The sequence below is a fragment of the Nylanderia fulva genome, unplaced genomic scaffold, assembly GCF_048542155.1.
Source record: "Nylanderia fulva isolate GAGA-0341 unplaced genomic scaffold, ASM4854215v1 Scaffold136, whole genome shotgun sequence".
Classification (NCBI taxonomy): Eukaryota; Metazoa; Arthropoda; class Insecta; order Hymenoptera; family Formicidae; genus Nylanderia; species Nylanderia fulva.
In genome coordinates, this window is record NW_028189580.1 from 234,111 (window position 1) to 252,814 (window position 18,704).

Consider the following 18,704-nt stretch of genomic DNA (forward strand, 5'->3'; position numbering starts at 1 on the left):
CCGTCAACCCGCACACAAAACACGTCCTTTTATTCGGCACTTTTTTGCGCTGGGCCGCAAGGTGCAAAAGCAGCAGCAATCCACAATAAACAGAAATATCGATACTAATAATAATAGACAAACATCAACCATGACAACTACGCCCGAACATTGTGTAAACAATAAACTCGAGGACGTAATCACTCAACTTATGGTAAAAATGGATATAATTCTAAATTTACTTACAACAGTAATTGCAAAATTGTAGAGATGGCTAAGTTAATTAAAATAGGTATATGGAACGCTAACGGGCTTGCCCAAAGAAGCCGTGAACTAAAATATTTTCTCTATGAACAAGATATAGATATAATGCTAGTTGCGGAAACACATTTCACAAAGAAAAATTACGTGAACATTCCGAGATACACAGTATATAACACCTTGCATCCCGATGGCAAAGCGCATGGAGGGACTGTTATCTTAATTAAGACTAAAATAAAACACCATGAAAATGAGTCATTTAATCAAGTCTTTTTACAAACCACCAGCATAACCATTCAGGATAGATATGGTCCGATAACGGTAGCGGCCATATACAGTCTGCCTAAACATACTATTAAGCAGGAACAATATTTCCGATTCTTTACTACCTTGGGAAATAGATTCGTGGCAGGCGGTGACTTTAACGCCAAACATTCCTTGTGGGGCTCAAGGTCTGTTGTATCCTCACCAAAAGGAAGACAACTATATCAATTTATGATCAAGAATAATCTACATCCAGTTTCCACTGGTGAGCCAACATATTGGCCTTTTGATCGCAGAAAGAATCCAGATGTTGTAGATTTCTGTGTAGTGAAAGGTATTCCTGCGGGCCGGTTCGAGGCAGAATCCTGTCTTGATCTGACCTCGGATCATTCACCAATTATTGTTACCATTAACGAGGAGGCAATCAAGAAAGAAAATTCTCCAACTTTACATAATTTCAAAACTAATTGGAATTTGTTTAGGGAGCTACTAAACGAACGAACTAATTGTAAAATAGCTCTCAAAAATGAAGAAGACGTTGAAATTGCAATCGAATATATTAATAAGACTATTCAAAAGGCAGCCTGGGAATCAACCCCTGTTAAGAGCGGAAATAAAGATGCAATTTTATGTCCAACCAATATTAAAGATAAAATATTAGAGAAGAGAAAACTGAGGAGAATTTGACAGAGGACGAGATCGGCCGAGTGACAAAGCGAAATTGAACAAAGCAATCAAGCAACTTAAAACCTTGATTAATTACACACAGAATAAATCTGTTGAAGAATATCTTGAGAAGCTCACCCCGACCGAAGCTACAGACTATTCGTTATGGAAGTTAACAAAAAAAAAAAAAGTCCTCAACAATTTATTCCTCCGATTAGACAGAGAAATGGCTCCCTCAGGGGCACTGCGGACTCATCCCTGCAGTGTACGGGTGTCGCAATCCCGAGGTACCCGAGCTGGAGTGCGTGCGAAGGATGAATGAGGCGTGATGGGCGTGCAGGCCCTAAAAGGACTTGTCCACTGCACTAGGTGAAGGAAAACACCGAAGATAACACCCGGGGGGGAGGCCCCGTTAGCTGAGTAAGGCAACCTCCTAAGGGGAAGGAAAACCCCCGACAGAAAAAACCAATTTCTTCTTTCAGAAACATGAGTGGCTCCAAGAAGAAAGCGAACGTCCTGGGTTCGGATACCAGGAACCGGCGTGGGGGGGGGGGGTGTAGGCCTGGCCTCCCCCTCGTCGTCATCAGACGACAGGTCGTCCGCGGATTTGCCGGCTGGGTCCGCGGATGGGAAAGTGACAGCGCCGAGGAGCAGGACGGTAGACAAGGTGGATGACCAACTCATCCGACTGGCCACTGCCTGGGAGGAATTAGGCGAGGATGACGATCCGGATAAGCTCGCGATCGAAATCCGGCATGTTCTCCAGGACGAGAACGTTCGCGCCTTCCGATGGCTTGGCATATACAAGCTCCTGAAGAAGTACCTTCGAAGGTATTCGAAGGAGTGTGCCTCAGAGGACAGGTGTGCCCTGGAGACGGTGCAGGAGGAATCTGACCTCCGGAAAAACGAGGTGGAGGAGACTCGTGGGGACTCGCCGAGGGACACGATTCCTGAGGTGAGCCAGCTGGGCGATGGCGCGTTGGGCGCTGCCTCTGCCTCCCCTGGGAGGTCCGATGGCGCGCTTGACGTGTCGGAGCCCGGTGTCTTCCATAGCCCGGTGGAAGTCTTTGACAGGGAGCAGGCCCTGTCGGATAACTGCCGGGCTTACGCGGAGGAAATTCGGAATCTCAAGGGGCGCATCTGTGAATTGGAGGCAAGCAACCAAAAACTCCGTGAGGAGTTGGAGGTTGTGCGTGGTGCGACGGCCCACTCTCCTCCCTCTTCTGGGGAGAGGAAGGCGCCTCCTGCTAAGAAAAGGTCGCGACGGAGGCGGGACAGGGAGGTGGTCTCTGAGCCGGAATTTTCTGGTAAGGAGACCACTTCTGAGGTGCGGAGGACTCTGTTTGAGTCCTCCTCTGAGGCGACTTCGGGGGGAGATCCACACCAGCAGCTTTTAGCGCGGGTGGATCTCCTCATTGAGAGGCGCGTAAGTGGGGCGCTCGAGGACCTGAGGAGGACTGTAGAGTCTCTCAGGTCCTCTTTGGATCTTCGGGGGAGGGGGACAGGGTCGCCTGTCTCTGTTCTCCCGGTCAAGGAAGTTTCCCCCGTCCTCTCGACGCCTGTGCGTGGGAGGCAGGGTCGTGGTACGAGAAGGAAGGTTTCCTTCCCGGGACTCGGGTCTTCGTCCCCGTCGGTGGCTGATTCGGCTGTCGGGGGGGTGCGGGGCCCGGGTCCTGGGAGGGTTCGTGTGTCCGGACCTTCCGGTTCCGGACTGGGTGTTCGGCGGGGTTGTTTAGCGCGGGCTGCACGCGTTCCGAGTACGTCGGCGGTGCAGCTCGTTTCGACGGGGGGCCGGTCCTACTCGGACATTTTGAGGGAGGCGAAGTCGCGCGTCGACCCTGCGGAGTTGGGCATTGGCCCGATGTCAATGCGTTTCGGTGTGACTGGGGATCTGCTTCTGCAGGTCCCTGGAAAAGACACGGTGGAAAAGGCTGACTTACTTGCAGGTAAGTTGCGAGAGGTCTTCCTGGAGAAAGGCGTGGTGGTCTCCCGCCCCCAGAAAACCATGGAGCTTAGGCTCCGTGGGACTATGGGGGAGGGGATCATCACGCGTGAGGAAGTATTGGAGGCGTTGGTGTCTCTGGGGGAATGCAGCGCGGGGGATTTCCGGATCGGGTTGATCCGGCCTCTGCCGCGGTCCCCTTGGAGCACCCTATGGGTGCGCTGCCCGGTGGCTATTGGCCGTAAGGCCTTGCTGGCGGGCAGCTTAAAGGTAGGATGGAACACCCTTGGGGTGGAGCTGCTTCGCGCCCGCCCCTTGCGGTGTTTCAAATGCCTCGAGTTGGGGCATGCGCGAATAAACTGCCCGTCTCGGGTGGATCGTTCGCGGTTATGTTACCGCTGTGGTGTGGGTGGACACCAAGCGGCGGGGTGTGTCGCCACCCCTTGCTGTCCGACTTGTGCGGACGGCGGGAGGTCGGCTGACCATGTCCTGGGTGGGCGGGGGTGCGGTTCGCTCCCCTCTCCATCCGGGCAACTAAACTCCGGGGTGTCTGATAGGCGCCGGTCTCCGGGTCGTCCCGATGGGGGACGGCCTATGGAGACGGAGGCTGCCTTGGCGTGCGCGCAGGCTCCGGGGCCTCCTGTCGGGGGGGCTCCTGATAGTCCCGAGTGGGTGGGGGTGGACTGCAGTCGGGGGCGGGGGAGGTCACGGAGAGGTGGCTCCCCTGTGCCGGGCTGCAGCTCTGCTCCCATTGTCTAGTGTTGTTTCTTGTCCATTGATCGTAGTGTGTAGCGGTGGGTGCGGGGGGTTTCCGGGGGGGATGCCGAAAGGTGACCCCACGATCTCCCTGTCCCGCCAAGTATATGTATAGTAGGTAGCGGCGATGGGTGTTGAGTGTCAGGGAGGCTGCCGAAAGGTGACTCCGCGGCCTCTTCACCCGCGCCAAGTCCATGTTGATTGTTTAGTTTTGTTGTCTTTCGTTCATAGGTGGGAGTAACAACCCTCCCACCTTTATTGTGGTCGGCCTCTGTGCCTCATCGTTGGCCCCTAGAGGGCTGGGTCTGTGGCCCTTATTTGGTTTTTGTTGTGGACGTGTATATGTTTTGTCCACTTAGTTGGTGACGTCCCGTGACGTCTAAGTGTGGGGTGGGCGGCTGCGGCCGTCTCACTTACCGAGTTCGGCAGGGAGAGGGGTGGGGGCCCCGATCCCATGGCACGTCGACCCAGGGAAGTCCGGGGGGAGCTAGTAGCCCGGCTCCCTCCGATGCCCTTTCGGGGCAAGGGTATTGTCTTCTCCGGGGGGATGCCTGTAGTGTCCTCTCGGGGGGATGTGTCCTACCTACAGGACGCCGGTCGGGTGTCCACCGTGAAGTAATGCTAACGCGGTTCCGCGGTGGACATAACCCATACGACCAGGGGCTTCAGTCAGGTTTTAGGTCGGTCCCCCGTCCGATAGTCCCTCGGGATACTACGGACGGGAATCCACCACGAAGCCTCCTGGCCCTCCCTCAGGGGTCAGGACGGCGAAGTTTGGTTTAGGCAAATTTCCTGACTTAAAAAAAAAAAAAAAAAAAAAGACAGAGAAATGGCAAATGGGCAAAAACTAACAAAGATAAAGTAAATATTTTCACGGAACATCTAAGCAAGGTATTTGAACCGCATTTCACAGAAATTCCTAAAGAGAATGAGATATTCGATTATCTTGAGGCGCCTATACAAATGGATCTTCCTATTTCAAAAATTAAACCTAATGAAGTTGGTGAAGTAATATGCAATAATTTAAAAATTAAAAAGGCACCAGGATACGACCTAATTACGGTAAAGATATTGAAAGAGCTACCATCAAAAGTCATAAGATTAATAACAATAATCTAAATGCAATAATGACTAAACTACTTCCCAAAACAATGGAAAGTTGCCCAGATAATACTTATACCCAAGCCTGGAAAAGAACCTGAAGAATTAACATCCTACAGGCCAATAAGTCTATTGCCGGTCTTATCTAAAGTGTTAGAAAAACTACTTGTTAAAAGAATTAAACCAGAGATAGAACGTAACAAATTCGATAAAGCATTCGATAAAGTCTGGCACTTAGGACTGCTATATAAAATTAAAAAGTCTTTACCGCACAACTTTTATCTTCTTCTAAAATCGTATCTCACTGATAGACATTTCATGCTTAGTTACCAAGGTGAATTCTCAGATCTACAGTCCATCAAATCTGGTGTGCCTCAGGGAAGTATTCTTGGCCCTCTGTCATATCTTCTCTTTACTGCCGACATACCGACAACTAAGCAAACCGTTACAGGGACATTCGCAGATGATACAGCCATTCTAGCAATTCACGAAAACCCAGAAGTTGCGTCTAGGAATCTTCAGAGAAACGTCGATAGGCTACAAGAATGGCTAAATAAATGGCATATTAAAGCCAATGAGCTTAAGTCAACACATATAACATTCATCCTCAAAAAAGGCAGTTGTCCTGTGATCAAGTTAAATAAGAAGGAATTACCACAAGCTGATAGTGTAAAACACTTAGGAATCCATTTAGACCGTAAACTTACGTGGAAGACTCACATCTGGAATAAGAGAAAGCAGCTAGGATGCAAGCTCAGGAAAATGTACTGGATACTAGGCAATAAATTTAAACTATCACTCCACAACAAAATACTTCTCTATAAAACTGTTTTAAGGCTAATCTGGACTTATGGCGTTCAACTATGGGGATCAGCCTTTAATTCGAACATTGAAATCCTTGAAAGATTTCAATCCAAAACATTGAGAACAATGGTAAATGCGCCTTGGTTCGTAACAAATAAAATCATACGAAGAGATCTTAAAATTGAAACTGTAAAAGAAGTCATATCTAAATACACCTCGAAGTATGCATGCAGACTTGATATCCATCCTAATCTTTTAGCGAAGGATTTTCTTGAGGAGAAATCCGACGTAAGAAGATTAAAGCGATACAAATTATTGGACTCTAGTTTGCGATTTAATCACACTAACGACATTTTGTTTAGTATAGTAGGTAATAGATCAACGTAATGTTGGTAGTACTATGGGTGACCTCCAGCGGGAGCTAACCCACACGTTAATTTTGTTCCTGTTAGACCTTTTACTGAATGTCTCATCAGACAGATTGTAAATATTCTCTAGAAGTTAAAAAAAAAAAAAATTAATACATTATTATTTGTTCTGCTTACAGACCCACCGTCCGACGTTCCAGTCAGAAGACCTCAGCCAACGCCGTCGCCCCACCACCGCCGCAACTCTCGTCTCCGCAATCACCCTTTTTATCATTAAGGTTTTATTTTTATTTTTTATATTTTTATATTTTCATATTTTTTTATTTTACATATTTTATTTTTTAATTTTTATATTTACACACACACACAGTAGAGAGGGTTTGGAGTCTAAATACCGCGGGAGTAACGAACCGTGAGGTCCTTATCTCTACTGTGACACACACACACACACACACACACACAAATGTAAATTTACTCATATTTTCTAGATTAAAAAATATTATTATCAAATAAGTGTATTTATTTTAGATTAAAATGTCCTCCTTACCTCTTGTTTCCTTTTAAATTATAAGTCAATAAGTAAATATATAAAGAAATTATTAAAAATTATTATAAATTATTTTAAAAGCTCTCTGAGATGAACATCTCGCGTCTTTTCTCTCGCATCATCTTGTCGCTCCTCTTTCCCTCTCTTTGCGCTCTCCTGTGAACGCCCCGCGTTACCTATTGCATGTGTCTTGCATTATCTCACGCGCTATCTCTTTCTCTCTTGCGTGCGCCTCTCTTCTCGCGCGCGCCTCTCTTGTCTCGAGCCGTCTCTCTCTCACTCTCACGCTGCATCTCTCTCACGTCTCTCTTCTCTCGCGCTCGCGTCTTTTTTCTCGCTGTGGTCCGTATTCTTTCTCTCTCGCGCTGTCGACGAATCCAGACATGGCCCGTCTTCTCTCTCACGCTCGCGTCTCTTTCGCTGCCGCCGAATCCAGACATGGCCCGTCTTTTCTCTCACGCTCGCATCTTCTTTTTTTTCTAGTGGTTGCTCTCTCGCAATCCCTAGCGTAGCGTTCTCGCATGATAACTCTAGCAAGGAGCTATGCATGAAAGCTGGGAGAGTGCGCGCGTATGTAAAAAAAGTACACCATGATATAGACATATAAGTATTTATTTGCCTTATATTTAATACATAATTATATATAAATTTTTCTTACATATTAAGAACTAAAGACTAAAGCTCGCAATCGAGTTGGTGCTTGTTGAAGGCATTGCTAGCGCGTATCGCATTCGGCAATTCTCTAGCATCTGTTACAGCGGATGCAATATTAGAGAATTGCGTAAACTTGATGTCTACTGTTGCAGTTAGTCTTGTCAATCGATCAAACGTTAGCTCGATGCATGGATCGAGCTCGAACATTCGGTGTAACTCAATTCGACCATCATCATGCGCACGTCCGCTGATTCAAGACTTATGAGTTTGGTGTCGTTTATTTTGTGAAATCGCACTGTTAGCGGCCCGACACTTATGAAATTATACACATTGTTGTTGGGGGAGTCATTGTTCAGATAATTTTGAATATCGCGTGATGTTGCTCGTAGAGTCCTTTTCACGTTTTGATAGATAGCATTAGCTGTTTTCCCCGATGATCTCCTATGGCGATCTCCACATAACTCGGCAAATCAACTCTGATGCCAATTTGTGTGCGTGCGTGCGTGCTTGTGTGTGTGCGTGTGCGCGCGCGCGTGTGTGTGCGTGCGTGTAAGTGTGTGTGTGTGAACGTGTAATTATTATAATATAAAATTTATAAAAACAATGATAAATTATTAAATTAAGGCCATGTGTAACGAGCAATACGATATTATTTTATTATTTAGAGGAAAATTCTTAATTTGAAATAATAATTACACAAACGTTTCGAGCTCTACTTGCTCCTCTTCAGTGCGCAAAAAAATTGTGATAATAAATAACGATAATAAATAAATACATAATATTCTAATAAAAAATCCGCAATACATAGTCAATATAAGTTATATAGTTAAGTCATAGTTAAAACGCAAAATATATTTACAATGAATTGAAACCATCAAAATAGTTCAACAAAGTAAGAACCCAATTAGAAGCAGAATGATTCGTCCGGTTATTCATAAAATATTTTAGAATTATTAATAAAAACTCGGAGTGACACTTATACATTGCTCCAAACGAACCACTTATCGTTATTTGACGAAAGTCCCTCGATCTGGCAATGATTATGTCCATCCTCTCCAAATTATTTGATATTTGTTAACTGAATTTAGAGAATTTATTCAATTGTAAAATAGGATTCCACTAATGTGTATGTAAAAAAAGATTAAAAATTACAAATTAAACTAAATACTAAAATATTGAACCTTTATGCTTACAAATTGTTCCGAATAACTTGAGATGACGATGCTTCTAATTGTTGTTGGCCTTATTGTTAGTACTTGACTGTTGTCTAGTCTTTTAAAAAGTCGAATAAATAGGTGTCAGATCTCACAAAATAAACATTTACATAAGTCTAAAAATTCGATATTTCTTCTAGAATGTCGAAATACGCGTTGTTAAGCAATTCGGTGTCTGTGTTATTATTTATACCATGCCTTTGTTCCTTGATGTGTATCATTTCCGAGATAAGTCTTTTATAATAATTAGATTCAATATCAAGTATTTTAACGTTATCCCAATCAAAAGCATGTTTTTTATCTATAATATGTTCAGAGACCACAGAATGCTTGGAGGAATCAAATTTAATATTATTCATATGCTCTTTTAGTCTAGTGCGTAATTTTCTTTTGGTTTGCCCAACATACGAAGCTTCACAATCCTTACAATTAATTTTGTAGACAACATTATTATTATTGTTATGCACGTTTTTGTCCTTGTGGACTTTAATTAATTTGTTAAGATTATTTAGACAACGGTATCCTACTCTGAAATCTGATTTTTTTATTGTCGATGCTATTGTCTCAGAAATGTTATTAATGTATGGAATGACAAAAAATTTTCTCTTGCTATTATCTTCTGCAATTTCTTTTTTTCTATTGTTGTTAAACTGTCCATTGTTTAAAACTCTTATTCTCTTATTTATTTTTTTATAGATTAAATGAATAGGGTAACCGTTGTCCAATAATATTTTAATACACAGTTCTAAATTTTTCTTATGATATATGGGATGAGATAATAACAATGCCCTATTAATAAGATTATAAATTACTCCTATTTTATGGCACATAGGGTGACTCGATAAAAAAGATAGTACTCTACCTGAACATGTCTTTTTTTGAAACCAATCTAAGTGTATGACGTTATCTATTATTTTAATGTTTAAATCTAGAAAATTTATGCTTCTATTAATTTCGTATTCAATCGTAAATTGTAGTCGTTGATTGTAACTATTAAACTTATTTAGTACACTATCAATTTTATTCTTTGGTGCCACCATAATAATGTCGTCTACATATCTATAATATATTCCAATACCAATGTCCAATTTATTAATTATTGATTCTTCAAGATCTTGCATAACAATATTAGCAATTATTGGCGATAACGGGGAACCCATAGGTGTGCCATAAACTTGCTTGTATACAATGTCATTGAATGTGAAGTATGTTGAAGACAATATAAATTTAACCATGGAAATGAATTCATTTTTTGGAATTAATGTATGTGTATTGATATAATTCCATCTATTGCTCACACTTTCTATTGCAAGATCTATCGGAATGTTAGTGAATAGTGAAACCACGTCTAATGATATTAGAATATCTTCCGCACCAATTTTCTTACCCGCTAGCTTGCTGTAAAGTTCAAAACTATTATTTAAATTACTTTTTCCCGTAGGAATACTATTTGAAATGATTTTATGTAAAAATGTGGCTATCGAGTAAAGCGTGGTATTAATCGATGACACAATTACTCTAAATGGAGTATTCTCCTTGTGTATTTTTGGGAGACCATAACATTTTGGAAGAAGGGAGTCGCTGGAACGTAGTGAGTAATATTCTTTATTAGAAATGTACCCTTTTTTTTGCCATTTCTTAAGAATATCGTTTAGTTCCTTTTCTATTTTGGAGGATGGGTTCTTTTTTATGATAGAATAGGTGCTATTGTCTTCAAGTAAACCTTCCATCTTATTCGTGTAATATTCTTTTGTCATCGCGACTGTTACGTTGCCCTTATCAGCCCTTGTAAAAAGAATATCCGGATTATCATGGCAAAACCTCCTTGTATATTTATGCATACTAATCAAATCTTCATGAGTTAAATTAAACTTAGTTTTGCCGTGTAAAAAATAGGAAAGTTGTGGAACCAGATTGTTACGTAATGTATTTAAATTTTTCATGTTAGAACTAGTGGAATTCCCTTCTATATCTTTGAAAAACTCGTGTATGGCCAACTTTTTGTCATTCTTAAACGGCAGGCCGAATTTACTTCCAAATTGTAATAGATTAGTGACATTGGTAGGAATTATTGTGTCAGTCAAATTAATAAACCATTTTTCGTTAGTACTGGTTAGAGGATTAATATGTTTGTCTCTGAATTTATTAGGATATATGACAATGTCTTTGTTTCTATTATTGTTTACTGAAATTGTTGATTGTGGAATGTCTATTTTGTTGATGGAATAACTAAGTTTAATCGGTTTGATATTTTTCAGATATTCGTCTTGTTTCTTTTTAATTAGCCAATTAAATTTGTTATTATGTTTGTTATGTAGTCTGTTATGAAACATGTCAAATGAGATGAAATGATGTCTTAAAATTTCGTTCCATATGTGTACTGGCAGTTTGTTAGCCACATATCTTGAAATATTGTAAAGTTTACCATGTAATAAATTAATTAGTCTATATAAATCTCTGATTTCAATATTTAAAATTTGTTTTTTGAATCTGTACAGCAAGCTATCAAGCCTTTTTTTCCGATCTAAAGTGATGTAAACAAAATTGATTCCTACAATACGACGTCAAGTGGTTAGGTAAGACATCAAAATTTTTACAATGTTTTAAAAAATTCAACTTTGATCTAGCTTTGATTATTTGATAATTTAAATCAATCCATTGCTTTAACCTCCATGTTATTTCTCCCCCAAATGAATTATATAAGAAATTAAAATTGAAACGATGAAATTTAAACGGAATATTAGTATAACGCATTTTCAGGCCAGCGTAAAAAGCAATGCAAAATTAATACCTAATCAAACCATCACATACCAATGCTCGTATGACAATAAAAACAATGATAAATTAATAAATTAAGGCCATGTGTAACGAGCAATACGATATTATTTTATTATTTAGAAGAAAATTCTTAATTTGAAATAATAATTACACAAACGTTTCGAGCTCTACTTGCTCCTCTTCAGTGCGCAAAAAAATAGTGATAATAAATAACGATAATAAATAAATACATAAAATTCTAATAAAAAATCCGCAATACATAGTCAATATAAGTTATATAGTTAAGTCATAGTTAAAACGCAAAATATATTTACAATGAATTGAAACCATCAAAATAGTTCAACAAAGTAAGAACCCAATTAGAAGCAGAATGATTCGTCCGGTTATTCATAAAATATTTTAGAATTATTAATAAAAACTCGGAGTGACACTTATACATTGCTCCAAACGAACCACTTATCGTTATTTGACGAAAGTCCCTCGATCTGGCAATGATTATGTCCATCCTCTCCAAATTATTTGATATTTGTTAACTGAATTTAGAGAATTTATTCAATTGTAAAATAGGATTCCACTAATGTGTATGTAAAAAAAGATTAAAAATTACAAATTAAACTAAATACTAAAATATTGAACCTTTATGCTTACAAATTGTTCCGAATAACTTGAGATGACGATGCTTCTAATTGTTGTTGGCCTTATTGTTAGTACTTGACTGTTGTCTAGTCTTTTAAAAAGTCGAATAAATAGGTGTCAGATCTCACAAAATAAACATTTACATAAGTCTAAAAATTCGATATTTCTTCTAGAATGTCGAAATACGCGTTGTTAAGCAATTCGGTGTCTGTGTTATTATTTATACCATGCCTTTGTTCCTTGATGTGTATCATTTCCGAGATAAGTCTTTTATAATAATTAGATTCAATATCAAGTATTTTAACGTTATCCCAATCAAAAGCATGTTTTTTATCTATAATATGTTCAGAGACCACAGAATGCTTGGAGGAATCAAATTTAATATTATTCATATGCTCTTTTAGTCTAGTGCGTAATTTTCTTTTGGTTTGCCCAACATACGAAGCTTCACAATCCTTACAATTAATTTTGTAGACAACATTATTATTATTGTTATGCACGTTTTTGTCCTTGTGGACTTTAATTAATTTGTTAAGATTATTTAGACAACGGTATCCTACTCTGAAATCTGATTTTTTTATTGTCGATGCTATTGTCTCAGAAATGTTATTAATGTATGGAATGACAAAAAATTTTCTCTTGCTATTATCTTCTGCAATTTCTTTTTTTCTATTGTTGTTAAACTGTCCATTGTTTAAAACTCTTATTCTCTTATTTATTTCTTTAAAGATTAAATGAATAGGGTAACCGTTGTCCAATAATATTTTAATACACAGTTCTAAATTTTTCTTATGATATATGGGATGAGATAATAACAATGCCCTATTAATAAGATTATAAATTACTCCTATTTTATGGCACATAGGGTGACTCGATAAAAAAGATAGTACTCTACCTGAACATGTCTTTTTTTGAAACCAATCTAAGTGTATGACGTTATCTATTATTTTAATGTTTAAATCTAGAAAATTTATGCTTCTATTAATTTCGTATTCAATCGTAAATTGTAGTCGTTGATTGTAACTATTAAACTTATTTAGTACACTATCAATTTTATTCTTTGGTGCCACCATAATAATGTCGTCTACATATCTATAATATATTCCAATACCAATGTCCAATTCATTAATTATTGATTCTTCAAGATCTTGCATAACAATATTAGCAATTATTGGCGATAACGGGGAACCCATAGGTGTGCCATAAACTTGCTTGTATACAATGTCATTGAATGTGAAGTATGTTGAAGACAATATAAATTTAACCATGGAAATTAATTCATTTTTTGGAATTAATGTATGTGTATTGATATAATTCCATCTATTGCTCACACTTTCTATTGCAAGATCTATCGGAATGTTAGTGAATAGTGAAACCACATCTAATGATATTAGATAAATAATCTTAACAAATTAATTAAAGTCCACAAGGACAAAAACGTGCATAACAATAATAATAATGTTGTCTACAAAATTAATTGTAAGGATTGTGAAGCTTCGTATGTTGGGCAAACCAAAAGAAAATTACGCACTAGACTAAAAGAGCATATGAATAATATTAAATTTGATTCCTCCAAGCATTCTGTGGTCTCTGAACATATTATAGATAAAAAACATGCTTTTGATTGGGATAACGTTAAAATACTTGATATTGAATCTAATTATTATAAAAGACTTATCTCGGAAATGATACACATCAAGGAACAAAGGCATGGTATAAATAATAACACAGACACCGAATTGCTTAACAACGCGTATTTCGACATTCTAGAAGAAATATCGAATTTTTAGACTTATGTAAATGTTTATTTTGTGAGATCTGACACCTATTTATTCGACTTTTTAAAAGACTAGACAACAGTCAAGTACTAACAATAAGGCCAACAACAATTAGAAGCATCGTCATCTCAAGTTATTCGGAACAATTTGTAAACATAAAGGTTCAATATTTTAGTATTTAGTTTAATTTGCAATTTTTAATCTTTTTTTACATACACATTATTGGAATCCTATTTTACTATTGAATAAATTCTCTAAATTCAGTTAACAAATATCAAATAATTTGGAGAGGATGGACATAATCATTGCCAGATCGAGGGACTTTCGTCAAATAACGATAAGTGGTTCGTTTGGAGCAATGTATAAGTGTCACTCCGAGTTTTTATTAATAATTCTAAATATTTTATGAATAACCGGACGAATCATTCTGCTTCTAATTGGGTTCTTACTTTGTTGAACTATTTTGATGGTTTCAATTCATTGTAAATATATTTTGCGTTTTAACTATGACTTAACTATATAACTTATATTGACTATGTATTGCGGATTTTTTATTAGAATTTTATGTATTTATTTATTATCGTTATTTATTATCACTATTTTTTTGCGCACTGAAGAGGAGCAAGTAGAGCTCGAAACGTTTGTGTAATTATTATTTCAAATTAAGAATTTTCTTCTAAATAATAAAATAATATCGTATTGCTCGTTACACATGGCCTTAATTTAATAATTTATCATTGTTTTTATTGTCATACGAGCTGACATTGGTATGTGATGGTTTGATTAGGTATTAATTTTGCATTGCTTTTTACGCTGGCCTGAAAATGCGTTATACTAATATTCCGTTTAAATTTCATCGTTTCAATTTTAATTTCTTATTTAATTCATTTGGGGGAGAAATAACATGGAGGTTAAAGCAATGGATTGATTTAAATTATCAAATAATCAAAGCTAGATCAAAGTTGAATTTTTTAAAACATTGTAAAAATTTTGATGTCTTACCTAACCACTTGACGTCGTATTGTAGGAATCAATTTTGTTTACATCACTTTAAATCGAAAAAAAGGCTTGATAGCTTGCTGTACAGATTCAGAAAACAAATTTTAAATATTGAAATCAGAGATTTATATAGACTAATTAATTTATTACATGATAAACTTTACAATATTTCAAGATATGTGGCTAACAAACTGCCAGTACACATATGGAACGAAATTTTAAGACATCATTTCATCTCATTTGACATGTTTCATAACAGACTACATAACAAACATAATAACAAATTTAATTGGCTAATTAAAAAGAAACAAGACGAATATCTGAAAAATATCAAACCGATTAAACTTAGTTATTCCATCAACAAAATAGACATTCCACAATCAACAATTTCAGTAAACAATAATAGAAACAAAGACATTGTCATATATCCTAATAAATTCAGAGACAAACATATTAATCCTCTAACCAGTACTAACGAAAAATGGTTTATTAATTTGACTGACACAATAATTCCTACCAATGTCACTAATCTATTACAATTTGGAAGTAAATTCGGCCTGCCGTTTAAGAATGACAAAAAGTTGGCCATACACGAGTTTATCAAAGATATAGAAGGGAATTCCACTAGTTCTAACATGAAAAATTTAAATACATTACGTAACAATCTGGTTCCACAACTTTCCTATTTTTTACACGGCAAAACTAAGTTTAATTCAACTCATGAAGATTTGATTAGTATGCATAAATATACAAGGAGGTTTTGCCATGATAATCCGGATATTCTTTTTACAAGGGCTGATAAGGGCAACGTAACAGTCGCGATGACAAAAGAATATTACACGAATAAGATGGAAGGTTTACTTGAAGACAATAGCACCTATTCTATCATAAAAAAGAACCCATCCTCCAAAATAGAAAAGGAACTAAACGATATTCTTAAGAAATGGCAAAAAAAAGGGTACATTTCTAATAAAGAATATTACTCACTACGTTCCAGCGACTCCCTTCTTCCAAAATGTTATGGTCTCCCAAAAATACACAAGGAGAATACTCCATTTAGAGTAATTGTGTCATCGATTAATACCACGCTTTACTCGATAGCCACATTTTTACATAAAATCATTTCAAATAGTATTCCTACGGGAAAAAGTAATGTAAATAATAGTTTTGAACTTTACAGCAAGCTAGCGGGTAAGAAAATTGGTGCGGAAGATATTCTAATATCATTAGACGTGGTTTCACTATTCACTAACATTCCGATAGATCTTGCAATAGAAAGTGTGAGCAATAGATGGAATTATATCAATACACATACATTAATTCCAAAAAATGAATTCATTTCCATGGTTAAATTTATATTGTCTTCAACATACTTCACATTCAATGACATTGTATACAAGCAAGTTTATGGCACACCTATGAGTTCCCCGTTATCGCCAATAATTGCTAATATTGTTATGCAAGATCTTGAAGAATCAATAATTAATAAATTGGACATTGGTATTGGAATATATTATAGATATGTAGACGACATTATTATGGTGGCACCAAAGAATAAAATTGATAGTGTACTGAATAAGTTTAATAGTTACAATCAACGACTACAATTTACGATTGAATACGAAATTAATAGAAGCATAAATTTTCTAGATTTAAACATTAAAATAATAGATAACGTCATACACTTAGATTGGTTTCAAAAAAAGACATGTTCAGGTAGAGTACTATCTTTTTTATCGAGTCACCCTATGTGCCATAAAATAGGAGTAATTTATAATCTTATTAATAGGGCATTGTTATTATCTCATCCCATATATCATAAGAAAAATTTAGAACTGTGTATTAAAATATTATTGGACAACGGTTACCCTATTCATTTAATCTTTAAAGAAATAAATAAGAGAATAAGAGTTTTAAACAATGGACAGTTTAACAACAATAGAAAAAAAGAAATTGCAGAAGATAATAGCAAGAGAAAATTTTTCGTCATTCCATACATTAATAACATTTCTGAGACAATAGCATCGACAATAAAAAAATCAGATTTCAGAGTAGGATACCGTTGTCTAAATAATCTTAACAAATTAATTAAAGTCCACAAGGACAAAAACGTGCATAACAATAATAATAATGTTGTCTACAAAATTAATTGTAAGGATTGTGAAGCTTCGTATGTTGGGCAAACCAAAAGAAAATTACGCACTAGACTAAAAGAGCATATGAATAATATTAAATTTGATTCCTCCAAGCATTCTGTGGTCTCTGAACATATTATAGATAAAAAACATGCTTTTGATTGGGATAACGTTAAAATACTTGATATTGAATCTAATTATTATAAAAGACTTATCTCGGAAATGATACACATCAAGGAACAAAGGCATGGTATAAATAATAACACAGACACCGAATTGCTTAACAACGCGTATTTCGACATTCTAGAAGAATATCGAATTTTTAGACTTATGTAAATGTTTATTTTGTGAGATCTGACACCTATTTATTCGACTTTTTAAAAGACTAGACAACAGTCAAGTACTAACAATAAGGCCAACAACAATTAGAAGCATCGTCATCTCAAGTTATTCGGAACAATTTGTAAGCATAAAGGTTCAATATTTTAATATTTAGTTTAATTTGTAATTTTTAATCTTTTTTTACATACACATTAGTGGAATCCTATTTTACAATTGAATAAATTCTCTAAATTCAGTTAACAAATATCAAATAATTTGGAGAGGATGGACATAATCATTGCCAGATCGAGGGACTTTCGTCAAATAACGATAAGTGGTTCGTTTGGAGCAATGTATAAGTGTCACTCCGAGTTTTTATTAATAATTCTAAAATATTTTATGAATAACCGGACGAATCATTCTGCTTCTAATTGGGTTCTTACTTTGTTGAACTATTTTAATGGTTTCAATTCATTGTAAATATATTTTGCGTTTTAACTATGACTTAACTATATAACTTATATTGACTATGTATTGCGGATTTTTTATTAGAATTTTATGTATTTATTTATTATCGTTATTTATTATCACTATTTTTTTGCGCACTGAAGAGGAGCAAGTAGAGCTCGAAACGTTTGTGTAATTATTATTTCAAATTAAGAATTTTCTTCTAAATAATAAAATAATATCGTATTGCTCGTTACACATGGCCTTAATTTAATAATTTATCATTGTTTTTATTGTCATACGAGCTTGAGCATTGGTATGTGATGGTTTGATTAGGTATTAATTTTGCATTGCTTTTTACGCTGGCCTGAAAATGCGTTATACTAATATTCCGTTTAAATTTCATCGTTTCAATTTTAATTTCTTATATAATTCATTTGGGGGAGAAATAACATGGAGGTTAAAGCAATGGATTGATTTAAATTATCAAATAATCAAAGCTAGATCAAAGTTGAATTTTTTAAAACATTGTAAAAATTTTGATGTCTTACCTAACCACTTGACGTCGTATTGTAGGAATCAATTTTGTTTACATCACTTTAGATCGGAAAAAAAGGCTTGATAGCTTGCTGTACAGATTCAAAAAACAAATTTTAAATATTGAAATCAGAGATTTATATAGACTAATTAATTTATTACATGGTAAACTTTACAATATTTCAAGATATGTGGCTAACAAACTGCCAGTACACATATGGAACGAAATTTTAAGACATCATTTCATCTCATTTGACATGTTTCATAACAGACCGGACCTCGTCCGGGATCAAACGAACAACGAGCTACAAAAAATAATTAGGAAAATGACCACCCAACATTCGCCCAGACTAACTCGTTCACAAGCTCCGCTGCGAACGCCATCGAATACGGAGACTCTTTCGGAGGAAAATGTGCTGCAAACTGCGCTCCGGGAAATCAGAGAGCTGCGAGAACAACGAGAGCAGGAGCGCACGCAATTCGAAGCTTTACTGCGACAACGCGACGAGGAGCTGCG